Source organism: Heterocephalus glaber, unplaced genomic scaffold (assembly GCF_053883595.1).
Source record: "Heterocephalus glaber isolate CG9 unplaced genomic scaffold, H.glaber_assembly_v1.0 deba00000621, whole genome shotgun sequence".
Classification (NCBI taxonomy): Eukaryota; Metazoa; Chordata; class Mammalia; order Rodentia; family Bathyergidae; genus Heterocephalus; species Heterocephalus glaber.
In genome coordinates this window covers 33,562,574-33,590,494 of record NW_028258153.1, presented here as the reverse complement: position 1 = coordinate 33,590,494, position 27,921 = coordinate 33,562,574, and the positions used below count along the sequence as shown (strand labels likewise).

The window sequence follows — 27,921 nt, the reverse complement described above, 5'->3', positions numbered from 1 at the left end:
GGAATTACTTGAACTTCTCCCTATTTCCTATTTGTCTTCTATTTTGTTCTCTCTCTCTCTCTAATATATATATATATATAATTTATATATATCATATGATATGATATATTTGAATTTTTATATAAGAGAGACTATGTGATATTGAAGCTTATGTGTCTGATTTATTTTACTTAACATTATGTTCTCAACTTGCATCCATTTGACCATGAATGCATCGAGTTTATCTTGCTCTCTGGCAGAGTAGTACTCCATTGTGTATAAATATCACATTTTCCTTATCCATTCATCTGTTGAAGGACATATGTGCTACTTCCAAGATCTAGCTATTATAAATTGTACTGCTATAAACCTGAGTGTGCATGTATCCCTGTAATATGACAACTTTAACTCTTTCAGGAAGGTACCTAGGAAGGGGATAGCTAGGTCAAATGGAATTTCTATTTTTATTTTAATTTTTTTGAGGAACACTGATTTCCCTAGTAGTTGTACTAGTCTACATTCCCACCAACAATGTAGAATTCCCTGTTCCCCTCATTCTCACCAGCATTTGTTATTATTAGAATTCTTGATGATAGCCATTCTTTCTGGGGTAAGATGATATCTCAATGTAGTTACAATTTGCATTTCTCTAATGGCCATGGATGTTGAACATTTTTTCATGTATTTACTAGCCATGTGTACTTCTGTGAAATGTCTATTCATTTCAGTTGCCCTTTTTAAAATTAGGTCTTTAAATTTGAAGGTTTCTAATGTTTTTTGCATTCTTTATATACTCTAGATATTAGCCCTCTGAGGAATAACTGACAAAAATGTTTCCCTGTTCTTTAGGTTGTTTCTTCACTCTGTTGGTTGTTTCCTTTGCTGTGCAGAAGCTTATTAATTTGATATGATACCTTTTGTTGATTCTTGGTACTATTTCTTGTGCCATTGGGATTCTCTTCAGAAAGTCTTTGTCTATGCTTATATATTATGTCTTTAAGAGTTTTACCTATTTTATCTTCCAGCAGGTTATTTGTTTTAACATTTAGATCTTTGATTCATTTTGATTTTAGCTTAGTACATGATGAGATATGTAAGTTTAGACTCAATCTTCTGCATGTGAATAACCAATTTTCCCAGAACCATTTATTAAACAGGCTATCTTTCCTCCAGTGTATGTTTTTGGTCCTTTTGTCAGAGATTAAATAGCTGAATGTGCTTGGTGTTGTTTCTATATCTTCAGTTCTGTTCCATTGATCCACACATATGTTTTTGTGCTAGTTCCATGCTTTTTAAAAAAAAAAAATCACAATAGCTTTGGGGGGAGGGGCGGAGCTCCACCACAGCGGAGCGTCTGGGCAACAGGCCTCAGGAGGCTGAAGCAGGAGGGTCTGTAGTGTTAAGAGTGGTGGCGCACTCCCATAATCTCACCCCTCGGAAGGCAGAGGCCGGAGGATGGTAGTTAGAGTCCACCTTGGACAATTTAACAACTTACCAAGACTCTCAACTTTTTGGGGGGTACCGGGAATCGAACTCAGGGCCTCGCGCTTGCCAGGCAGGCGCCATGCCACTGAGCTACATCCCTGGCCCTCAGCATTTAAAAAGGGCTGGGGCTCTGTTTCACCTTGAAGGCCCTGGGTTCAATCCTAGTACTTTTTTTTTTTTTTAATGGTAAGGAGATTAAAGAAAGACTACAGGAATAAGGACTAAAAGATCCTCGGGATTTGAAGATGGCTGCCCAGTCAATGCCAAAAGTTGTGCTAAAAAGCACCACCAAGATGTCTCTAAATGAGCGCTTTACTAATATGCTGAAGAACAAACAGCCGATGCCAGTGAATATTCGGGCTTTGATGCAGCAACAACAGCAACTAGCCAGTGCCAGAAACAGAAGACTGGCCCAGCAGATGAAGAATAGACCCTCGGTCCAGGCAGCATTAAAACTTAAGCAGAAGAGCTTAAAGCAGCTCCTGGGTAAGAGTAACATTCAGACATGGTTAGGCCAACCCATAGGGACCCTGGCCAGGGGAGTCATTGGAGAACAAGGCCTGCCCATAGTCCACAGAGGCTTGCCCAGAGGAGGACTCCGTGGGCGACGTGCCATCAGAACCATGCTTAGGGGCGGGGTGTCGCTCCGAGGCAAGAACCTGCTTCGAGGTGGACGAGCCATAGCTCCCCGAATGGGCTTAAGAAGAGGTGGTGTTCAAGGTCCTGGAGGTCTTGGGAGAGGGGGCTAGGGTGTGGAGCTATGGGTCGTGGTGGAATCGGTGGTAGAGGTCGGGGTACGATAGGCCAGGGAAGAGGGGTCTTTGGAGGTGGAGTTGGATGCCTACATGGCACAGACAGACCCTGAAACCAATGATTGAAGCCCGCCTACCCTCCTGAGAGAAACTCGTTAAAGTTACCACATCAGTAAATAACCTTGGGTGACAGATGAGAAGAAGAAACCTGATTGATGCTAGAAGGACCTATCATAACAGGCTGTGGATTTACCTGCTACCAGCAGGTACGTTTGGTGTGTTCCTTTTACTTTCGACCCTGTGTTGTTTGAAACCCCTTTTCCTTTGATTTGCGTAGGTGTTTATTGTTGTTTTTTCCTTCACCCAGTCTTCTCTTTGAACATGAATGTGTTGGCCTTGTGGGTAGAACACTTCTCCTACCTCTGCCTTCTCTCATCTGTCATACATTCTGACATTCTGATGTTTCCTGTGTTTGTCTCTGTACCCTACCAACAGGTCTCAGACGGAGCCAGTGTTCCTCCCTCATGCCTTGGTTTCTGAGTTGGAATTGTGTTGTACATTCTCTATACTTGGCTCTTAGTGTTAAGAAAATCTTAATTCAGAAAAAAAAAAAATCACAATACCTTTGTAACATAATTCCCATCTTGGATTGTGATACTTCCTGCTTTGCTTTTGTTACCCAGGGTTGCTTTTGCTATTCCGGCTTTCTGGTTCCATGTGAATTTTAGGATTGTTTTCTCCAGTTCTATGAGGAAGGCTATTGGTATTTTGATTGGGATCTGTTTACAAAAATAAGGAACACTTCATGAATTTGCGTGTCATCCTTGTTCAGGGGCCATGCTAATCTTCTCTGTATCCTTCCAATTTTAGTACATGTGTTGCTGAAGCAAGTACCCATCTAAGTTTCTGACCTAAAAAATTTTCTTTGCTCTGATGAATTTTTTAAAACAATTCTTGTGAACCAGATGTACTGGCAACAAATTCCAACAATTTTTGTTATTCTGAGAAATTCTTTATTTTTGCTTCACTTTAAAAGTATAATTTCAAGCCAGCCTTGGTGACATACACCTGTAGTCCCAGCTACTCAGGAGGCTGAGGCAGGAGGATTGAAAATTTGAGGCCAGCTTGGGCAATTTAGCAAGACCCTATCTCAAAATAAAATTAAATAGTAAAATAAGATAGGATAAAAGAAAATGGTGTGGATGTAGTTCAGTGGTAGGGCACTTACTTAGCATACAGAAAGCCCTAGGTTCAATCTCCTATACCACCTAAAGGTGGGGGGCATGATCTCACTGATACAGAATTCTAGGTTGATCTTTTCCTATTTGGAATCTTCAAATATTTCACTCTATTCCCTTCTTTCTTGCATTGTTCTTGAAAAGAAGTCCTATAAAAGTCCTTATATTTGTTCCTCTATAGCAAGATTTTTTTTTCTTCTGGCTTCTTTTGAGACTATCTTCATGTCTTTGATTTTCTGAAGTTTGAAAATTATATACCTAGGTGTAGATTTTTGGGCAGAGGGGTTAATCCTTCTTAGTGTTTCCTAAGCCTCCTAAATGTTGAATTTAGTTTGGTGTCTGTCATTCACTTCTGAAAATCCTAAGCCATTATTTCCTCTGGTATTTTTTGGTGTTCCTTCTTGTCTTTGTTCTCATGGTATTGTCATTATGCACATATTTCACCTTTTGTAATTGTCTCACAGTTCTTCAATGTTCTATTCTGTGTTTTCCAGTCCCCCTCCCCCAGTACTAGGGGTTGAACCCTAGGCCTTCTTACTGAACTATATCCCCAGTCTTTTGTTTAATGTTTTATTTTGAAACAAGGTCTTGATAAGCCACTAAATTGCCCATGCTAGGCTTGAATTTGTGATCCTCAGCTTCTCAGAGTGCCAGAATTCCAGGTCTGCCCTACCACATCCAGCTCAGTCTTTTCTATTTTTGCCTCTCAGTTGGGAGGTTTCTTTTGACATATCTTCAAACTCATGGATTCTTTACTTGGCCATGTCTAGTCTGCTGAAAACTTATTAAAGACATTCTTCATCTTCATTATATAGTTTTGATTTTTTAAATGCCCTCTGAAAGTTCATGTGTTGAAGGGTTGGTCCCAGTAGAGCAGGGTTTCAGAGAAGTGAAGCCTTGGGGAGGTGATTGGAGGAGGGACTTTGTTACAAAAAGAACCCCTCCCCCTTTCTTTTCCCTTTCTCTCCAGGAGCTGAACCACTTTGCTCCAATGCCCTCCCCACCACAATGGTCTGCCCCACCACAGGCCCCAAAACAGTGGAGCCAGTAACCATAGGCCTAAATCTCTGAAACTGTGAGTCAAAATAAACCTTTCCTCTTTTCAGTTGACTTTCTTGAGTGTTTTCTCACCGTGATGGAAAGCTAACTAATGTGCTAGCATTTCTTTTTTGATTCTTTTTTTTTTGGTACAGGGGATTGAACTCAGAACCTTGTGATTGCAAGGCAGGTGGTACCACTGAGCTAAATCCCCAGCTCCCTTCTTTTTTGATTCTTTCTTTGAATTTCTATCTGTGAAATTAAACATTCTTGAAGAAACTATATTACAATAGTTGTATAGAATTCTTCAAGCGAGTCCCAAATGCACAGCTTCTCAAAAGGAGATAAAATGACAGGCATACACTGGGAAGCCTATGCGAAAAGGGCTACTTTAGGCCTTTAGAAAACAAATCATTACTTCTGAACTATTATACCCAACCTAACATTCTCATGATTATTAGGTAAACTTTTTGGGTTGTATGTGAGAACCTGATTAGCCACTCATAGCTTGACAAAGAATAGACCTCTGACTTAACTGATCTTCTCCCTGAGAATGAAGTGAGATACCATCTCAGTCCTGGTCAGGTTGTCCCTGCTTTATGCTGACTTATTCACTGAAGCATTCATTTATCATTACCTTTGTCCTCTGCCTAGAAAGTTCATTGCAATTTCTTTTTCTCAGAGAAGTTTCTCAGGAAAACTGGAGACTGTATTTCCAGGCCATGGTCATTCATATCTGGCTCAGAATGAACTATTTTCTTATCACCTTTAAAGGATAGATGTTACTTCACATCAATACTTTTCTCTGTTTACACTGCCCATCTTCTTGCATACTGTCTCCTTAATCCCATAAAGCCCTCAGTATTTTAATCATAGTTGTCTTAAATTCCATCATCCTTGCCACCTCTAATTCTGATGATTATTCTGTCTCTTTAACCCTTTAGAGGTCACAGCTGATCTGAGAAACACAAACTCTTCTCACATATTGTTAAAGGGCAACACCCAACCCTCGACCTCTACAGGATTAAATTGTGTTTCTTTTTTTCTTTTTTTTTCTTTTTTTTTGCCTTTCAGTATGTCTTGTAATTTGGGTGGGTCAGGTGAAAAAGTGTCCCCATAGCAAAATTTCTCAGTGGAGATAAACCCCTGTTGGTCTGATTAAATATTATGGTTTTTAGTGGTTTTAATTTATTTTATTTTATTTATTTGTTTATTTATTTTTTTGGAGAACTGGGTATCGAACTCAGGACCTTGCACTTGCCAGGCAGGCACAGTGCCACTGAGCTATATCCCCGGCCCAAGTGATTTTATTTTAAAGAAATTTTTCATTTCACCTTCCCCAATGGATAGATCTTTACTTCAAAATGCATGGCAGTCTACTACCATCAGAACTTCTAATCCACCAGTCGCTGGCTTTTGCATCAGTATAGTGTGTTATCTGTGGCTCCTGATGTTCCTTGTGTCACCAACCCATACAATAATGGCAGGATGCCAATACAAAGGTGGCCATTCATGGACCCGAATTCATCACAATTGCCAATTGCTGTGGGTATCTCTATAATAGGTGGGGGATTTGCCCAAAAAAAAGTTCAAGAAATTTTCAAGTTCATATGGTTTAAAGGATTTGGAAATACTGCTTTCAATCTCCTCTTATTCCATACATCAGCAGAAAACTGTTAACTAATAAGATGTTTTGACTTCTGATTTTAATATGGCAAGTACAAATACCCAGGGACAAATTCTCTAACTGAATACATCTAAAAGCAGACTGTTCAATTGATTCAGTTGTTGTTGCAGCCTGCATGTGATGTTGGGCAGATGAGCTTGTAGTAAATAGACCTTTAGTGGCATGGTTCTGAGGTGTAGGGGAGCAGAAGTATTCTGCAGTCCTATCCTTAGTCTCAGGCTCTTAGTGAGCCTGTTTCACAGGTGTGAGCCTCACTACTGCTTCTTAGCCCTGCCCTGCCCTGCCCTGCCCCTTAGGTGGAAAAGGATGGAGTGAGGGATGGAGTATGGTATTTTCTGTGTCCCGGTGGGGTTGGTTCTAAAACTCAGCAGCTTGGGCTCAGTTAATTTCTCTAGGTGACCTCAGTTAAAGCATAGTACTTTGTCACATTTTTAAATGCTTCTCTTTCTCCTCCCCTGCCTGAGTAGTAGGAATTTTTTCTTGATATTTACAATGAGAACCTGGCAGAACCCTAGGAGATAAATCTCAGAAAGTCTTGAGGGCCCCATGACAGCAACCCTAGAGTTTGAATTCTCAGGCCTGTCCACATGAGGTCCACACAGGTAGTGCTCCCTGCAGGGGCTGTATTCATGGGTTTTAACTCCTGTGTGTCTTTCCAATTTAGGGAACAGTAGTTTGTCTTGTGAACTCTGATGGATCAAAGATTTGATTCTTCAGCTTTTCACTTGTTAGGGTGATGACTTCCAAGCTCCTTCAAATGGGAAACTGGAAATCCTTTGTTTTTGAATTTGTTTTATCTTGGTGTTGAATTCTACATTGACAGTGTTGTCTTTCAATACTTTAAGATCTTGCTCCTTTTATTCTTCACTGGCATTTTTTTCTATTGGGAAATCTGTTGCTAGCTTTATATATGTTCCTGCACACATAAACCTTGGAAGGTGTGTTTCATATTTTCTCTTTATTTTTGAGAAATTTGATTATGATATGCATTGGTGTAGGTTTCTTCCTATTTCTTTCTTCTTTTTTTTTTTAGCAGTGGCAAAGTTTATTCGACAAAGTAAAAGGAAGAATGGAAGAGAAACTGGCTCTGTGGTGTGAGGTTGTGCCAAGTAAATAGAAAAAGAGGATAAGAACAAAGATAAAAGTACACACTACATCTGGGAAACACATCATGGGCTATCATGGAAAGCTACAATAGCACTGGCTCCTTATGGCTTCCTTTCTTTTATTTTTTTTTTTAATTTTACTTTTTTTTTTTTTGGTACCAGGGATCAAACTCGGGTCCTTGTGCTTGCAAGGCAGGTGGCGGAACCACTAAGCTAAATCCCCACCCCTGCCTTTCTTTTATATTGTTCAAATCTCAAGGAAACCTATGAGAACTTCTACATACAGGTCTTGCGAGGCAGTGCTGGGATTCCACACCTCAGGCTGATGCCTTATTGAAGGCACATAGAGCAGAGAGACCACCCGGGCAGGGTTTGTGTGAGCCACAAGGCTGTTTACTTCACATTTGGGCACAAGTTCTGAGAGGGGAGTCAGCCTAGAGCAGGGGGAGAACAAAGATTTTTAAGAGGGAGTTTAAGGGGGAGGTAGTTGCCAGGCATTAGAGATGGTTGCTGGATGTCAGTCCAAGGAGCCACTGCCTTGAAGACTCTGGGGGCAGAGACAGTATGGCCTGTGGTCCTCAAACCAGACAGTGGTGCAGACGTTTCCTGGAACCAAGGGTAGTGTAGCTATACTCGGACTTCCAGGAACCACTGAGGGCTGGCGCAGTACCCTTGGTTCCAGGAAGGAGAAAAGAGCAAATAACCATTTATCTTTAATATTTGCCCAAATAGTGGAGGAGGAGCAGGTCAGATTCCCATGTTTCTGCAGGAGGACAAGAGTCGTTTTTTGAAAAGAAATCTCAAGTTTTCTAAGAGGTTCACAGGAGTAACTTTTTTCTTTTGGACAATCTCATACTTCAGGCAGTTCTAGAAAGATGAATCCAATTATCTATTTCTGTCACCTTTACTGCAGTGGGTGTGGCAAGGATCACTGAAAAGGGGCCTTTCCATTTTGGGTTTAACTGGTCAGCAGATGTTCCTTCTCTCTTCTTTTAGCAGAAGTTCCTGGAGGAAGAATTCTAGATGACCTGTTGTGAGCTGAAAACTGCATAATCCACCTTTTTATATCTTGAACAACACTACTTACATCAGTGAACCACACTTCTTCAGGGTCTTGGAGGGGAGATCACTTATGTCCTGCCTACTTGCATAGGTCTGAGAGATGACTTGTTCACAAGAGTGGCTAACTTCTAGGCCTGTAGGCATCAGAGAAGCAGGGTTAATAGTAATACAAGTTTTTATAATAACCTCAGGGATAACTAAGAGCAGGCCTGCTACTTGGTGAGTTGTTCCCTCATTAGCCACAAATAACTTTTTGTCTCCAGAATAGCTCTGACCTGATGGAGTGTCATGATTTCTAGTCTTTGTCCCAAAGTTAACTTTGTAGCTTCTTTTATTAGTACGGCTGTAGCTGCTATTGCTCTCAGGTAGGATGGCCATCCAGCAGCCAACCTATTTAATTTATTTGAAAAGTATGACACTATGTGGGGTTCTTGCCCTAGGCTTTTGATCAAGATCTCCCTTTTCTAATACATAGAGAAAAGAAAGTTTTCTTAAGGCAGGTATTCCCAGTGCTGGGGCCTGAGTAAGGGTATGCTTTATTTTCCTTGAGGGATTGTCAGTCACTTTTGTCCATTCTAGGGGCACAGACTCAAACAAGGCCTTTGACAGCCTCATACAAAGGCTTTGCCATTAGTCCAAAATTAGGTAGTCAGATCCTGAAAAGTCTGGCCATCCCCAGGAATGAATGAAGCTGTTGTTTGGTGCCAGGAGGCCCAAGATCACAGATAGCCTGGATCCCATCCCCAGACAACTATTGTCCCCAAGGTATAAGAATATATGCAAATATTGAACTTTTTGGAAGGATATCTGAGCTTTTTCTTTGGAAACTTTATATCACTTCTTAGCTAGAAAGTTGAGAGTCTATACCGTGTTATAATTAGATAATTTCTCATCTAGAATACTAGAATATCATCTACATATTGCAGGATGGTTCTTTGTTTAAGCTTTAAGTTCCTCAAGTCTTTCTCTAGTGCCCAAGCAAAAAGGAGAGGGCTCTCTCTAAATCCTTGTGGGAGAACTGTCCAAGAATATTGCTGCTTTTCTCTTGAAATGGGATTTTTTCCCATTCAAAGGCAAACAGAGATTGGGAGTCTGGATATAGGGGATGGAAAATAAAATATACCTTTTAAATATAAGATATTTAATATAAAATATATCTTTTAAAATATATCTTTTAAATCTAAGACTGAGAACCAATTAGTGTCCCCTGGAATATGGGAGAAAATTGTGTATAGATCTGCCACTAGAGGATGGATTGGAATGACAGCCTCATTAATGAGGGAGAGATCTTGTACCATCCTCTATTCTCCTGAGGGCTTTACTACAGGAAGAATGGGAGTACTACAAGGGGACTGCTAAGGCTTCAGAAGGCCATTTTGAGAAACTAGTCTATGAGAGGCTGGAGGCCTTTACATGCCTCTTCCTTGCTTGGATACTGCTTTTGGTTAGGAAATTGCCCAAGGTTTTTTAGTCTTATAACTACTGGCATAGCACAGTTTGCCCTACCATGTATTCCATTATACCATCCAGTAGGATCCACTTGTTAACTAATTTGGTGTGGTCCTGACAAGTAAAACCCATTTTGGACTTAGCCAGAATTTGAGATTGGCCCCCTCCCTCAATTTAGCTACTAAATCTCTTCCTAGCAAGTAAGCAGGACATTGTGGGGTAGTTAGAAACTCATGGTTTAATATTTGGCCTTCAAAGTGACACGTCAGAGGAGTAAAGAATCTCTGACTAAGGGTCCCCTCAACCCAACTATGGCTATAGACCTAGAGGAGAGTTTCCCAGAGAAGGCAGTCAATTCAGAGTGAGCTGCCCCTGTATCAAAAACAGTGATACATGAACTGGCTCACCCATCATGTATAAGTTTACCCAGGGTTCTTCAGAGAAGATAGTGATGTCCATGGACAGGGGCATTGCAGGTCTCCCTGGGCCTCTTCAGTCATAAGAACAGGAAATGAGGGTTGTGGCTGGGCTAGCCCCTCTCTGGGAGTGGGGACAGTCAAACCTCCAGTGCCATGAGACAGGCACATTAGCTGCCTCACATGTGGACCAGGGCCCAGGTGGAGGCTTGGCTCAATCTCATGTGTCCAGGTTTCTTGCACTTGAAACAAGAACTATTTCCTTGGCTGTCCCTGGGTTTTTCCTTAGATGACCTGGGTGGGTTTAAAGCATTACCAATTGCAACAGCTATAATTTTAGCCTTTCTCCTTTCTCTCTCCTCCAACTGTTGAATGCAGAAAATGCAGTGTCCAGCAATTAGGTCATAGGTGTCTGTGGCCCTATCTAAAGATTTTGTAGTTTATGTTGAATATCTGGGGCTGACTGGCAGATGAAATGATGCCCCATTAGTGCCTCTGTCCCTCCCTGGAAGATGGATCTATATCAATATGCTTGCAGAAGGCCTCTACTAATCAGTTATAAAACAAAGCTTGATTTTCTTCTGCACCCTATAAGACCCCATCCACTTTATCATAATTAACAGACTTTTTATTTTTATGGTTTTTTTGGTACCAGGGATCAAACTCAGGTCCTTGCGCTTGCGAGGCAGGCAGTGGAACCACTGAGCTAAATCCCCGGCCCAATTAACAGACTTTTTAATGCACCTTTTCATCCTCATTGTAAGAGCAACTATCATACATCATCTCTAGTTCATCCTGAGTATTATAGTCCCAGTTTGGCTCTGTTGAAGGGAGAATAGCCTCTCTAGGGTGGTTTCCTTCTCTTTTCAAGGCATATTGCTGATCTGCATAGCTTTTAGCCTGGTGGAGGATTCTTTGTTTTTCATCTGGGGTTCAGCAAGTGGCCAAGGTGTATTGGACATCTTGTCATGATAAATCAAAAGCAAGGGCCAAAGTTTGAAACCCATCTGTTAAACTTACTAGGATCTTCTGATAGTTGGCCTAATTGTTCCTTGCACTGTTGGACATCTGCAACTGAAAAATGGACTTGCCCTTGAGTATTATCTCTCACCCTGGGTCTTCCCTTAGGGGCTGGATGAGTTGAATTGGAATAGTAAGAAGTGCCACTTTGGGTTCTACCCCTGGGGTTTAAAGCTGTCTGAGAAGCATGATAAGGGAGCTGAGAAACACTGGGTTCCCCTAGGGGACTAGGCTCTAATGGAGTTCCAGAATCACTTGGGAGGGATGAACTTGATTTGTTGGCCTGGGGGCTATAAGGAGGAGGTTGAGGAGACCTCCTAGTATCAGACAGATCAGAGAGACCCATGTCCCCCTGAGAGATAAGTAGGGTCTTAGGACAGGGTCATCCAGAATGTCTTTTTCCTCCTTGGGAGTCACTCTAAACACCATAGCTCCTGAGTATTCCCTTTGATAAAGAGTCACAAAGGCTGAACATAAGGCATTTCATTCCACCTTGCATGTTTTAAGCAAAAATGCTATAACTGGAAAATAGACTCATAATTTAAAGTACTATCTTATATTCATCTCTCACCACTTCCCAGTTCATATTGGACTCAAACTATATTGCAATAATAGATAAGCTTCTCCTGTTTTAGATTGTCAAGATCAAACCTTTCCCACTCATCAAGAATACAACCTAGTGGCAATGTCAGTGAAATCTGTGTGGTTGTGAGGTCCAATAGATTTTCCATTTGCTTGTTTGGGGACCTATAGAGAGGAGACAGCTAGGCCTATGCACTTCAAGGAGGTATCCCAAGCATAAGGATGAGACCCAAAGTCCATAAGACTTTATAAAACCTAGATAGATGTCTCTATTTGAGAACCTTAAAGTGATACTGGCATCATTAAGCACAGAAGAAAGTCCTCTGGGGCTTATGTCTTCATCTTTGGACCCATTAATTCATTAGGGAAAGGGGGGCTGGGCCATCTGTTGGCCTTGCCTGGTCCAAACTCCTGTGAAATAAGTGGGGAACTTGCCCAAGCAAAGTTCCCTTAGCCACCTAACTGAACCCCTTGATGGTTCAACTTGCAGTTATTCTGAGCCCCTTGATGGCTCAGCTGGTATTTTGAGTCCCCTGATGACTCTTTTTAACCAAGATGACTCTACTCAACCAGAAACCATGTGGGGAAAAATATCTCTCATATTTATTCTGACAGGAAAAGTACTAAGAGTTGGGATGGCTGTTTTCAAACACTTACTCTTACTTTAGTTAAGTTTTTCTTTTTTTCTTGGTAGCAGGAATCAAACTCAGGATCTTGTGCTTTCGAGGCAGGCAGCAGAACCACTGAGCTAAATCCCCAGTCCACTTTAGTTAAGTTTTTAAATGTTGTTTTGTTCAGACATCAGGTGTCGGTTTTTAATGTAGTTGAATTTAAACAGGGAAGTACAAAAGCCAGGTGACGATGGTCTCAGACAGGCTCTTGGAGTGGCTGAGGTACTAGGTTTTGGCCAGAAACCTCAAGCATTTTTAAATGGACAAGTTTTTTTTTTTCTTGTATTTCCATTTCTCCTCCCTAGTCATGGTAAGATGGTCATACCCTACCAGAATGGGAGCAGATCTCTCTCCCATCCATGGGTATGCATCCAGCCAGCCATATGCATCTGCATTTGTCCAGGCCACAGCTAGAGATCTCTGGTTGTAGCTCCCACCCAAAAGTTTTGCACTGGCAAAAGGCTGCATGAGTTCCTATAGAGATAGTACAGAGTTTTTCCTTCCTCTGAGAAGGAAGAAAAAACTTTCTCTCTCTGGTTTTCCCTAAGCTCCTATGCTGTATAAAATCAGAAGCCTAGCTTGTAAGGCCAGTTATTTTAAATAAGGAAAAGAAAGAGAGAGAGAGAAAAGATGGTGGTGGCTGGTGATACATGCCCACATAAAAGTTACTTAGTCATGCAATGAGACAAGATGGTGGCTGGCCACATGGCAAAGTAACATGGCGGGATCCCCTACCAAAACACAAACTGAGAAAAAGCCATTTACAGGTATGTGGAGACCAGGTAGATTTCAAAAAAGAGGAGCAAAGTACAACAAATGTGTAGAAAACAAAGACCCACGGAATGGGCACAAGCAGCTAGAAAGCAAAACAAAGCCTACATTCCCTTCCCCCACCCCCTCAGCCAGGCCTGGAAGCCTCTCACTGGTGGGTTGAGAAGAATTCTCAGATTCCTGGCTTAGGAGAGAGAAAGTGAGGGATACAGGGAGAAAAAAGGAAGAAAAAACCTTGTAGAGAGAAACAAAAATTTTTGCCCAGCTTGGTTAGGCCTTACCTTTGTCTCCAGTACCTGAGCTTTTGTTTTCTTGTTCCTGGCCATGCCAAAATGTACTCTCCTGGCTCGGGTGGCCAAAATGTTATTGGTAGCTTGCTTCTAAAAAAGGGGTTCACTAGTGGCACCACGCCTGCTTTGCAAGTGCAAGGTCCTGAGTTTGATCCCCAGTACCAAAGAGAGAGAAAGAGGGAGCGAGAGAGAGAGAGAGAGAGAGAGAGAGGGAGAGAGAGGGAGGGAGAGAGAGCGTGAGATTCATCGACTAAACATTACCAGGTTTGAGGTGACTTGCCTCACCTTCTGGAAGTGGGTTCCAGGTTCTTCTTATCTCGAACAAAGAATTGACCAAAATGAACAAAAAGCAGTGGCAAAATTTATTCAAGAAAGCAAAAGGAAAAAGTGGGGAGAAACTGACTCTGCAGAGTGAGCTTCGGCCATGTAAATAGGAAAAGAGGGTGAGAGCAAAGACAAAAGTACACACCGTGCCTGGGAAACAGAGCGTGTGGAAAGCTACAATAATCTCTTCCTGTTTCTTGGACTCAGGGTATATTAAACTTTTCATATTCAGGGTTCTATAATTTTTATCAAATTAAAAAAATTCATCCATTGTTTTTTCAAGTATTTCCTGTGCTTTCCCAGGCCTTTGGGGGTTTCAGTTACACATAAATTACACTGGTTGTTTTCTCACAACTTATTAATATTCTGTTCATTTTCAAAAAGACTTTTGTATCTTTGCTTTATTTTTAATAGTTTTTGTTGCTCTGTCTTTATGCTTAGTAATTGTTTCCATTTTTGTTTTCATCCCTAATAGTTCAACTGGTCTTTTTTACATCTACCATGTGTCTACTTAACTTTTTAGAATAACTGTGTTGATATCCTTCTTAGCTAATTGTAACAAATATGATAGTTCTGGGTCACTCTTGATTGACTGATTCATCTTCTCATTGTAAGATTCTGTTTTCTTCGTCTTTGTCTTCTGGGTTCTTTTTGATTGGATTCCAGAGATTATCTTGTTGAGTGTTAGATATTTCTGTTTTCCTGTGAATATTTTGGAGCCTTTTCTGGGATGCAGTTACTTTCAAGTAGTTTGATGTTTTCAGGTCTTGCTTTTATGATTTATCAGGTCGATGCAGGGCTGTACTCAGCTTGGGCTCATCATTCTCTACCAGGAGGCAACATCTCCCTGAGGATTGTATCTGATTCCCCCTGAATTATGAGTGCTTTTCTGTCGCCTCCATGGGAATAAGCACTAGTCTTGGACTTGCGTGGGAACCAGGCACTACCCTCTCATGCTTTTGGTAGTTTTCACTCATGCTTACTCTGCTCAGTTCTCTGCTGAATGCTCAGGGTTCCTCTGCACCTGGTGGCTCTGTCTGTTTCTTCTCTCTTCTGCTGCACTCTGGCTTGTTGAACTCCTGGGATGCTCAACTTTGGCTCCTCCAGTAGAGAGGCCGCTGGACCCTTTCAGGGCTCCCTAACCCAGCTGCTATCTGGAACCCCTCTCCAGGTAAGAAGCTGGTGCAACAGCAGGCCTCACCATTGTGGGTTCCTATCTGGTGGGGATCTTGTTCCTTCACTGATAACGACCACTGCATTAAAACTATGTATTGTTCTTTATATTTGTCAGCTGAAAGAAGACCTGGTCAGTCTCTCAAAGTCAGCTTGAACCCTGCTGGGCTAAGAATGGGGCACAGAGGGATAAGCATCACAAACTAAGTGTGACAAGAGGATGTATCTGTGTGAGAGTACATGGTGGTGCTTCATGCTGGGCACCATGGTCTACAGTTAGCCAGCTGCTATGGCAATGGGTGGCTGGGTGATGGTCACTGGCTCCACACTCTCACAAGGGTGGAAAAGCCAAATTCATTCCCTCTGATTGGTGAGCCCCAGTGGGAAGGAACCTTCAAGTGGGGGACATTGGCTTTCTTATAGGTCAGGCAAAGAGTACTCCAGCAGTTCATGGGAAACATGAGATGTGGCTGTGATTGCACCACTGGCCTTGGAGTCTTTGGTGTGAGACACTTGGTGCCTTTCTGGCTCACCAATAACAAAAGCTTGCTTTCCAGAGCCCAGTACAGTACTTCCTTTCCTTAGAGCTGGAAACAACCTTCAGTCAAGTCCCATGATGGCTCACTGAAGGGTGGGGTGTGAGAGAGAGGAATTTAATTCCACTAAGGAATGGTGTTTGCTAGGCTACACATTATAAAAATTCATCCTCAGCTTTGAAGAGGAAGCACAGAAAGCAATCTGCCTCCTTGAATGAAAGGAAACTATGTGCAAACCATACATCTCTCTGCTAAGTGCATATTCTCAATGGCCGAAGTCTCCAGCATTTCCACTCCCTTCCTCCAACCCTGATGCATGAGGAGAGGAAGTTTGGAAGAAAGATAACTCTGAAGATACAGCATTCCAATATTAATTCTCTCTTGGTGTGTGGGAGGGGGCTAGCTATACAACTACAAGAGAATGAGTGCAGTGTTCCTGACGCTAGGCTGTCTGTGCACGGAGCGCCTTCAGTCCTGCCCAGGCTCTGCTTGACGCACATTTCCCATCTGGTGGGCTTATCTCCTGGCCAACTCTGCTTTCCATGCCCTGGGAACCCTCAGCTCCTAGGAATGCACCAGCCGCTCTACCAGTGATATCCACACTCCCTCACCAGTGAGTGGCCCTCTCTACCACCATCCTGAAGGGTCAGGCCATCAGCAGGCATGGAGCCTGAGGCAGCCCTGGCCCTCCTGCATCTGAAACGTGCATGGTTTGCAGCTTCTGTCTGTCATGCCTGGATTGCAGAGCAGGCTTGGTTTATTTTTATAAGTGCCACCAACTGCGAAATCATGTACCAGCTACACAGCCTGCATTTGGGGCGACAAATAGGGAGTGAAGACTGGTGGGAATGACTGTGAAGAATACCCCATGGAGGCTCTAAGCAGCTCTCCAAGACAGTCAGCTATACCCAAGGTCAGGCCCCAAGTTCAGCACATAGAAGGCTCAAGGACATCCCCAAATATGTGTTGTTTAAACTGCAGAAAATCATAAGAAATTGATAGTAAAAGAAAGGAAGCAAAAAATAAATCATATAATTTAAAATGGACAAATCAGCATTTAGTATAACTCTTGAAATCCATTCTTAAAAATTTTAAACATAGATTTTTTTCCTCCCCCTACCATAAACTGTTTCATGTTATACTATTGGTCTACAAGTTTAATTTCAATAAATAAGATTGGTTTGAAAAAAGGTTAGAGTGGTTTGATCTCCAGCAATGACCCCAAAAAGCTAATAAATTAATCAGAGAATTTGTTCTGTTCACTATGTAAAAGGAATTAAGATGTGTTATATATATGTACCAACTCCCTATAAGGAATGCAATCATTGTATACTACAAACATGTAATAATAAAAAATTTTAAAGAAAGATTAGAAAATATAGATAAACAAAAGAGGAAAAACTAAAGATTTTCCATGAACCCGATTCAGAAATAATCACCATTAACATTTCATTAGCTGCTTTTGTAGCTTTCCTTTACTGTATACAAGTAAATGGAATTTTAAAAATAGAGATAAGATCATGCTATAATATAGTTTTGAAGCTTAATTTTCTTCCGTATTAATATCTTAATGGCCACAAAGTTGATATGACTATGCCTTTACTTACAGTCTGTATTTTATTTTATTTATTTATTTATTTATTTTTTGGTACCAGGGATCGAACTCGGGTCCTTGTGCTTACAAGGCAAGCAACGGAACCACTGAGCTAAATCCCTGGCCCTACAGTCTGTATTTTAGAAAGTTTTTTTGATTTTGAAACAATAACAAACTTACAGAAAAGTTAGAAGCAAATTTAAAATTTTTATCCTGATTCACTTAAAAAATAATAGTTGCCAACCTGAACACTAATACCTCTGAATAATGCCTGTTTCCTACAAAAACATTTTCTCACACTATGCAAAACAACAATCAGAATCAAGAGAATCATAGTGATAAATCACTGCTGCCTTAGTCTCAGAATCTGTTCACATTTTACTAATCATCTCAATAATGCCCTTGACAGCAAAGGTGTTACCAGTTGCTAGGGTCTGCCCTGCCTGTCACTCTCCAAGTACAATGGGAGGCATTTTGTTTTTTCTGGGACTGAGGATTGTACCTAGGGCCTTTTCGCTAAACTACATCCCCCCTTTTTAATTTTTTAAAAATCTTGAGATGGGGGTCTCATTGTTGCTAAGTTGCTCAGCCTGGACTCAAAATTGCACTCCTGCCTTAGCCTTCCAAACGGCACCACCACACTTATAGGAGGCAACTTTAATGTAAGAAAAAGATCTATTCAGTGCTATTTCTGAAGCAAAGAATGGCAAGCAGAATGGGAGTTGGTGACAAAGGAACCCTGTTTCAGGTCTCAGCAACGACTCAGCAAGCCCCAATCTCAAACGGAGTAGAGCTGGCCTGTGACAAGTTGACCAGGAGACATTGTGAAGGGCAAGAGTTTACTGAGCCCAAGGGACATGTGGCTGCCTTTTCTCCACCTCGAAAACAGCAGCTGCTGGAGGAGAGCAGGCTTGAGAGTTAGCTTCACCAGCTGTACACCCTGCAGCTGTCCAGAAGCCTGTGCATATCTTGGCTTCACATTGGACTGCATGAGATTATTCTAACTCTAACAGCTGTGACTCGATATATGCTGATGGGTTTCCAAACTCAGCCTGGACTTCCACCCCATGCACATCCTTACTGAACAAATCTTCCTTGAAGACCACTTGTAACACAGATGGGAGCTGTGTGGAGTTTTCAGTTATTTTAGCCATGGCCCTTATTTTACATCATGACCTGGTACACACAAATATATATCCCAATCATTCAAACTTAAGTCCCATGACAGAATACTCACCCTTGTTGTTAGTGCTTAACCCTACTACAATGTTCTCTATTCCCTTCTATTTCCTCTTTTTCAAACAACACTGTCATGATCCACCAAATTGACTTCATAGCTAAGTAATGTATCATGATCTATAGTTTGAAAATTGCTTTTATGTGGAAGGTTGATGGGGAATTTTATGATGGCCCAAATGAACCTGGCAGTTTAGTGGCATCCCTAAATGTGGGCCATCATAAGCCACTCATGGAGATGCTGTAGGAGGTGTATGCACAGCAATTATGGAGACATATGAATTTAGTCAAGAAAATGTGGAGACAGGAGCAGACAAAATGACACCACAAGGAAGTGATCCACTTATTCCAGGATAAGGGTCTAGGGCAAATGATCTGGCTTCTTCAGCAAACAGATGGGATGGAGAAGAAGGGCTTGGGGTGAGAGACTCCTACAGATGAGAAGAGTCTTGAGCCAAACTCCACCCGTGGGCATGGTTCAGATCCTGATTCAAACGAAATGCAGAAACATTGAGGCGATTGGGAAATTTGAACATGAACTGAAGATTAGATGATATTAAGCAATGAATAGTATTTTTGTTGGGGTTCACACTTCAGTAAATACAGTATAAGTGGACTGATGTAGTACCTGAGGCTGACTTCAAAATGCACAGCAGATGGAAAAGAAAACCAGAAAGGAAGAAAGCAAGGGGGTGGAACATGACTGGAAAGAGGTGGAACATTGTTACGCCGATATGTTAAGAACATAGCAATGTTCATATCATTTTATTATCTCTGTTTCCATGTGTGTTTGCCATTTTCTATAACAAAAATTCTTAAGGTAAGAGAAAGGAATTTTTTAAAAGGTGTGAATTAGAAGAGATACTCAGTATTCTTCAGATTGAGAATAACTTGTTCTGCGAGTGTTCCACAAGACAAGCAAACATTTCTAATAAATTTTAACTTGATAAACAAGAGATGTCTTTCAATACAAGTAGTATGTGATGCTGACCTAATGTCACATGATCACAACTGATCCAATGGTTCTCCCCCACCAGCCCGTGGGATTTGAGTGACCATCTCCCAACAGCAAGAGGTTATGGAGATCTTGTCTGCACAGGAGGAGGAGAAACAGGCAAAGGAACCCTTCACTTCAAATGAGATTAGGAAGGTGTGCAAAATGTGAGAAACAATGCAAATTTTTGAAGAAAAGCACCACCAATCAGGCTGTAGCAGTGCCAGCAATGAATCTGTTTAACAATGCAATGTCACATTTCCACAAAATCCTCAAAAGTAGGTAAAAGCTAGTGTCATTGGATAGATTCCTTGTTAAAGTTGCATGAGAAAAAAACGTTTGGCTGAGCCAATAAGTAGCACTGGTTCCATTAGTGATAGTGAAAGTCATCCTGGGCCGGGGATTTAGTGGTTTCACTGCCTGTCGTGCAAGCGCAAGGACCCGAGTTCGATGCCTGGTACCAAAAAAAAACAGAAAGTCATCCTACACAATAATTTTCCTCTCTCTTGTCTTCCTCACACCAGCCACAAAGGTTTTCAAAGGTAAATGCAACTTAATTTGTTTATTTTCTTTATATTTTGTATTTTCTTCACTATTTTATGATACTATAATCATTTTTATATGAATATTTTTGAATTGTGGAAAGAATCATCTGAGTTTCCATTATTTCTTATGGGGAAATTCTCTTCTATATACAAGTGTATTGGATTACAAGCATGTTTCCAGAACAAATTATGCTCACAAACCAAGGTTTAACTGTATTTGTATTTACTTAAAATACTGGTTATACCATCCACATGTCATAAAATGTTGACTCCTTAAAATGCAAGCTTGAACTTCTAACACATCCTGTTTTTAACCTGGCCACACATATCTCTATAGATCGCCACTATAGCAGAGTAGCAATAGTGTAATATTGAATGAGAGCATATGAAATAAAATTAAATTAAATTAAATCAAAAGAAAACCCTGGCCTAGGAGGCTGCTGATGAGGCCACAGAAGATGTGCTTTGTCCTAAGAACTGGAGGGTACATGCTAATTTGCGGCTTAAGAATGTGCCACCCTGGGCTGACTCCCTGTCACCAGCTGGCTTGGGGTGGGATTACTGAGTGATCTCAGCTCTGGTTGCTGGAGGAATTGTGGCATGGTCCTCACAGCCTCCTCTGCTGGAGAGACCACAGTGGCTTTCACATCCAGCATGTCTGATACAGGACTTGGGGGTCTATGAATGGCCATCATGATGGAGGCTTCTGGGATCTGTGGCCCAAGCACCAGCAGTCGGTGTGATGTGGTCATAATGGGTCGGGTCCTCCTGTTCACGCTGTAGCCAGTGTCCTCCCAGGACATCGGCAGTCTCTTCTGCACAGGTGCACCACAGAGAAGAAAGCTCAGTGGAGCTCTGGGAACAGAGGAAAGGAGGAGGAGCCAGAAGGAGGAGAGCACAGAGGCATTTGGGAATTGATGAATGACAGCGCTGGCACTGTGGTCTTGGCCGCAAAGCAAACACACACCATACCACACACTACACACACCACAAGTACACATAGACGCACACCTCACGGCTATTAGCTCTGTCTGTATGACCTTGGCACAGCGTGCCCCGTGCTCACTGTTGGCTATTGGGCACACTATCCCTACTCCAGGTGTGTCTCACAAGCCTGTAGAACCCAGACAGTTTTGTGCCCCAAGGGCCCAGGGCACCTAGAGTACTTTCACCCCTGATGGTTTGGGCAAGAGACTGAGGGGACAGGGGTGAGGACAAACCTCAGGGGTGTGGCATTCTCTGCCTGTGCAGTGGCACAAAGCCTCCAGGGAGCAACTCAGGAGGTATTCATAACTCCTGCCTCTCCTGCTTAGACAGCATGACTGGCCATTCATCTCCACCTCCGGGGCCTCGTGGCCCAGGGCCTGGCAGGCAGAGGAAACAGCACTGGAGAAGCAGCTCAGGCCTTGGGTCAGAGGGCAGGGACCAAGAGGACAATCAGAGCCACTCAGGAGTGCAGTTCATGAAGAAGGGGCAGGTGAGAGGAAGAAGGTCACCAGTCAGGCTGGACTGGTCACTGAGCTGGGCTGGGACAGTGCTGAGGCAGGAGCTGAGAGACAGACTCCGGGGCCATTGATACGTGGCAGCCATCCACAGACAGGGCTCCGGCAGAGTTCTCAAAGCCTGCCTGGCTGTGTCTCCCCTGAACTGTGGTCCTTCGCAGTCTTCCCAGGCTGGTACCCTTCTCCACCCTTCCTCTGTCTGGCTCCATTTCCACCAGATGGGGTTTGACTGCTCCTTTCCCATGTAGCCACTGGTGTCCCCTGGGTCAGCGTGTGTCCACTCTTCACCCTGCCCTGCAGCCTCGCCATATTCTCCTCACTGAGCGTCTCCCTGGAAGGGGGCATTATGGTGACCCCTTCACAGGTGAAGAAACTCACAGAGAGCCCAAATGTCATTCTGAAGGCACTGAACCCCACAGGTGGCAGCCAACCTCTGGAAGACAGGCCACACCTCAGTTCCATGTCTCCCATCTGTTCGGTTTAATAACCAACTAACAGAGTGCACCTAACAGTTGGGGGGCAGCAGATTCAAGGGTCTCAGCAGCTGGGAAAGACCCTCCTGGCCAATGTGGGTATGAGTCAGAGTCATCACAGTTCTTATGCTCTCACTATATACTCACGGCTACAGGGTGAATTGTACCCCTTGCTTTGTCCCAAATTCATATGTTGACACCCTGGCCCACATGATACGACCTTATTTGGAAATAGGATCAGTGCTGAGGTAATGAGGTAGATGATGCCATAGTGTAGTAGGGTGGGCCCCAAAAGGGCAACACTTCTACAGGCCAAGGAAGGCCACTCATTGCTGCCAAGCTCCAGAAGCTGGGAGAGGCCTGGGAAGATCCTCCCCTTGGAGCCTCAGAAGAAACCAAACTTGATCTTGGACTTCTGACCTCCAGAAACAATAAACTTCTGTTGATTTGGCCACCAAGTATATGGGACTCTGTATGTCCCTCCACCCCTTACTAGCAACATACCAGGAAACCATGGCTCAGAGCAGTTGAATGATTCACCTGAAGCTATATGGCCTCCTGAATCTGGGTCCCTGTGCCCCTATATTTAGTGGCCTTTGGTCCACAGAGTCACCCCCTTCTCAGAGGTGTCCCTTCATGGAGAGAAAGATGCAGAAGAAGAAATGGAACCCATGGGCCCAGATGGCCTCACCCTCTGTGACCCCAGGTCAGGGGTCTGCACCTCTGTGGACAGCCAGCTGCCACACTGTTCAGGTAATCAGCCTATTCTTACATTCTGCTTTCTGCTTACCCTGTTTGCTCCTGGCCAGCTCTGGCCTCTGCCCTGGGATGTTGGGCACCTCCAGCCTCTGTCTCCATGTCCCCCCAACCCCAGTACTGAGGACCTGCAAAGTGCCTGCTGAGGCCTCTAGTAGGCACCTTCTCTCCACCTCCTGTGCCATAGCCATGGAGCCAGGCAGTGCCCCTCCCCATGCTGCCCTCCCAAGACTAGAGCAGCAAAGGTAGGGACAAGGACAAGCCCAGGACTATTGGGCAGTGCTTACTCTGTACAATCACTATCTACAGGCTCTGCTGAATGAGCCCTCTGCTCTAACACTAAATATCTGGCAGAAAAGGTTTTGTAAGATCATCGTGAGATTAGGATAGTTAATGCTAAGTGTCACCAAAGAGAGCTAATCCTGTTTGTATTTTCTCTCCTTTGAACCTCCCAACAGCCTTGCAGGAAGTGACCAAGATTCCTGTCTAATGGATGAACACCCTGAGGCTCAGCAATGAAGGGGCCAACTGAGATTAAAATTGGAAACAGGGGCAGGGGATTTTGCTTAGTGGTGGTGCTGCCTGCCTTGCAAGTGCAAGGTCCCGGAGTTCGATCCCTGGCACCAAAAAAAAAAAACAAATTGGAAACAGAAAACCATATTTACAGGACAGTGAGGGTCCTTTCAAGACCTCTAAGTCGGGTGTTTGGACAGCAGCCATTTGAGTAAAGGGACACATTCATTGCTGTTTCCTCCAGGACCCAGAGGGAACTTAGGGGGAGGCATCTCGCTGTCAAGGGGCCCACTGTGACGCTATATCTGAAGGTCACCTGGCTACAGGGTTGTGGGCTGTCCCTGCATGCCACAGAGGACCTGCTCCCACAAGGGGCTGGCTCTGCCGGCTACGGTGGAGAAACTGGATCCTAGGGATGCTTTCTTCTGAAGCAGATACACTGACAGGTAGAAACCTGGGTAGATGATGGAAAGATGATAGATAGATAGATAGATAATAGATGATAGGCTAGATAGATGACTGATAGATGATAGCTAACTATGTTAAAGATAACAGACAAATGACTGATGGTAAATAATTGAAGATAGGTAAAGACAGAGAATGGGTAATAGATGGTAGTTGTACACTTACATATATGTAACTCACTATGTGTCAACGCTCTCAGTAGAACTTAAAAGGTTTTTTTTAAACAAAAAGAAAAAGACATAAGAAGGATGCTCTTTGTTCTTGTCAGTCTTCTCTCGAATCACGAGAACACGAGCTGTCCTTGCTCCAGCTCTGCACATACATTGCCGCAGCCGAGCAGGCCTCTTCGCCTTCCTCCACGTGGTGGGCTCTGCTCAGCTGCTCAGCTGGACACCTCTTCAGTTAGCATTCTGGTCTGCAGGAACCTTCTGGGACAACCCAACAGTCTATTAATGACCTAGGAAGAAAATAAAACCAGGATTTGGGGAGCCGTGGCTGAAAGCAGCTGCTGCTAGTGGCCCATGGTGCTGAGGGTCCCAAAGCAAAGTTTGCTATGCCAGACAGGCAGTGGAGGCTGTGGGACAGGACACACTCTTGCTGCCACCAATCTGGCTGGGACACCTCCGGGAGGCTCTTCCTTCGTCCCTTGCTGTCTTGACTCTCCTGGGAGGATGTGCTGATCTCTATGCTAGGCAAAGTAAAATGTCGTCCCTCTCCTCCTCTGGCTTGGAGCACGAAGTAAAGTCCAAGATGTGTCGTCCAGATCCAGGAAACTGTGTGCTTCCAGTGACTCCAGGTCACAGATGAGCTGCTGTTTGCACAAAGGGCCATGCCTTGCCTGCACCTGGCAACAGGGCTGTACCTCATTCCAGATCTAGGTCCAGTCTGAGGCACAGCAAGAGCATTTGAGATTCAAAGAGGCAAAGTCACCAGTCAGTCACACAGCAAGAGTTCTGGGATTGGGTCTGGAGTCTGGAACACGAGTCAGTCTCTCTCCTCAGCCAGTGTCTCTCACCGGTCAGTCTATCACTGGTCAGTGTCTCTCATTGGCCAGTTTTTCTCATAATCAATCTCTATCAGTTTTGTTGCACCCAGCGAGAAAGAACCAACCAGAGACCAATATTAAGTTCACACAGGAGTTTATTACCAGCCGGGACCCACGCCGAGCATTGGACTCAAGTCCCGACTAGGGGAGATTAACATGTTTTATACACCTTTGAGGCCAGCAGTTTCTAGGCCTCCCTATGGGATAGAACTAGCAAAGCAAGCAAAAGGTACAAAAGCGGAACGTCTTGTCGTTAGAGCATTTGTAAAACAATAGTTGATTCATTGTTGTTTCTAAGAGACTCTCTAAGGGGAGGAGGTTTCTAAGCTTCCTCCTTCTGAGTTCATCTAAAGGGCAGGCAGGTGAGTCAAGCAGCAATATGGAGTCTGTCTTGCTAACTAGGGTCCTTCAAGTTTCTCATGGGCCAGGCTCTCACTGGTCAGTCTGCCACTGGTCAGTTTTTCATTGGCCAGCCTTTCATTAGCCAGTTTCTCATTGGCCTCCTGCCTCTTATTGGTTACTCTCTCATTGGTTAGTCTCTTTCATTGGCCCCTCTCTTCCTGGTCAGTCTCCCTCATTGATCTCTCTCTTTCTCTCATGCTGGCCGTTCTCCCCTTGTTTCAGCAAGGGTCTTAACTCAAGAGCTGTAATGCTGGAAGCCCTGCTCAGGTCCTGAAGACTTTTGCAGGTGGAGCCCCTGAGACATCCTTTGGAGCATCCTTAGTGTCTGACCCCGCACCTTCTTCACCATTTGCTGACAACTATCTTTTCTCTCACAAACATACCAAAGTGTCATGGCTTACATTTCCTTTGAAGTCGGACATTTTAAATGAAGTGGGGTGGGAGGTAAGGTGCAGGGAGCAGGAGAGGATGGAAGATAGGTCAGAATCCCTTTTAGATGGAAATAAAACAAATTCAGCAATTAGTTCCTGGAATGAAGGAAGAAACAAAGTGACCCAACACAACTGGCCTCACCTGTGGGCAAGACATTTCCAGATGGAGCACATAATTAACACTGTGGCAAGTAGGGGCAAGCATGGGGCCACAGCTCCCTCTGTCCACTGCCAGGAACAAGCGAGCGCTGAGCATTCAGGGGAGCAGAGCCTTTCCCACAGATAAGGCCACAGCACCATGTGCCACTTTGCAATTTTAGTATATGTGCTGCCGAAGCTAGCACAACCATGTGCCATTTCCAACCCACACAGGTCACTCAACCAGCTAACCTTTGGAGTCTGCACCTGACACTGAGGGAGAATCAGGCTGTCTCGAGGTTGACAAAAACAGTGCACATGGGGCAGGGGATTTACCTCAGTGGTTCCACTGCCTGCCCCATAAGCAGAAGGATTCGAGTTCGATCCCCGGTACCAAAAAACCCCCCAAAACAAAGACAAACAAACCAAAAAAACCAGTGCACATGCAGTCTTGCAGCCTGGCCACGAGCCATGGCTGGCTCTGATACTCTCTGTCGATGTCACCCTGAAAAAGCAGATCCTGCCTGTGCAGCCCAACATGCATTTGGTCAGAGAGCTCAGCCATCAAAAGGAATCATGAAAAAACCTTAGATGAGTTGCTTGTGCTTCTCTGTCAACAATCCAGGGCACACAAGAGCACAGTGTGGGATGCAGGGATCTCCAACAGGCTGTGAGATGTTTTAGGGGACGTCCTCAGTGTCATAGTGTGCATTTGTTTTAAGGTGGGTTAGACAAAGTATAAATAATTATATTCTAAGCTAATATCTTACTGATGCTGTTTGGTACAAGGCTATGTTGAGAAAAAATAGTTGACTTAAAAAATTTCTAAAGAAAATAATTCAGATCACTTAGACATGATGAAAATTTGTAAGCAAAGTGCTAAATGATTAAAGTTTGGGAAGCACTCACTTAATCCACCCTTGATTTAAACACCTCTCCTGCTTTCCTATTCCTTTCCCCCTTGATGCCCTTATCCTCAGCCTCTGAAAATGACCCACACCGCCCAGTCCTCAGCTCAGAGCACATGGTGGAAGCCAGGATCTGTTGAGACAAAGTCTAAATTCTGTTTAGAAGGGAGGTGAGCATCCTTAACAAGAGCCCTGATGTGTTTGTGTTCACACACACACACACACACACACACACACACCACTTAACAATAAATTCTTTTAATAACTGTAGATTAGTATGTCCCAATAGAACTTCCAGATTTTGTTTTCCAGTACTGGGGATTGATTCCAGGGCCTTTGCACTGAGCTATATGTCCAGTCCATTTTTAAATTTTTTTGAGACAGGGTCTCACTAAGTCACCAAGTTGTCCAGACTGGGCCCAAACTTGAATTCTGCTTCAACCTCCTAGAGTACTGGGATTACAGGCCACCACACCTGGCAAACTTTTAGCTCTATTCCACGCCAGCCAGGACAGTGACCACAAGCAACCTGTAGCCTCTGAGCCCTTGAAATGCAGCTAGCGTAGCTGAGGAAGTGAATTTTTAATTTTATTGATTTTTAATTATTTAAATGTGAGAAGCCACGGTGGGCTCTTGGCTTCCACACAGGCAGGCCAGATGTGGGTGAGAGCAAAATCTCCAAGCAAGGGCTTGTTGCCAAGTCAGATCTGTGGAGTTACGGGATCAAAAGGACTCAGCATCTGTGAGGAAAACATTAGGTTTGAGGTCAGGCGACTTGGAATTCTGCTTTCTCCACTGGCTTTACATCTATCCAGGCAAAGTTCCCATGCTCCTTCCTGCTCTCCCCTTCTCTAATATTAAGAAAATCTTCCTCCCCATGTCTTCCACCTCAGCTTGGCCCCTGCTTCTTGGATGGACTTTGGTTGATCTTTGCCTTATCCTCAGGATTTCCTTATCATTTACCTTCTTTATGGCTGAGGCTGTACTTTAGTAGTAGAGTAGTTGGTTAGCATGCAGAGAAGCCCTTCTTCTATCCTTAGGGGAGAGATGGAGAAGGGGGGAGGGAGAGATCTATGGCATCTATTTATTCTGTACTGAAATAGTGATAACACAGTCAGAATTTATTTTTTGAGTACTTACCCACTCTCTCAAGGCATCAATTTAGTTAGGCTTTTTCTGTGAAACTTTTGGAATTAGTTTTCTGGAGTCTAGGAGCTGACAACATTTGCTATTCTCTTTCTTGGTCACATATAAACTTTCATACCATGATTTCTTCCAGTTTTATCACCAACAACTTCTTTCTGGATATATATCATAAATATGTCTGGTAGAATAAAATA

At 43.4% G+C, this 27,921-nt stretch overlaps 1 non-coding gene and 1 pseudogene across 1 annotated transcript; one reads left to right on the top strand and one right to left on the bottom strand.

Moving 5' to 3' along the window:
• Window positions 1–146: 146 nt before the first annotated feature.
• On the top strand, window positions 147–27,921 carry LOC147829430 (chromatin target of PRMT1 protein pseudogene; annotated as a pseudogene).
• Window positions 3,004–3,110, bottom strand: LOC147829431 (U6 spliceosomal RNA). Its single transcript, XR_015449244.1, has one exon. It is a non-coding gene; the product is annotated as a U6 spliceosomal RNA (small nuclear RNA).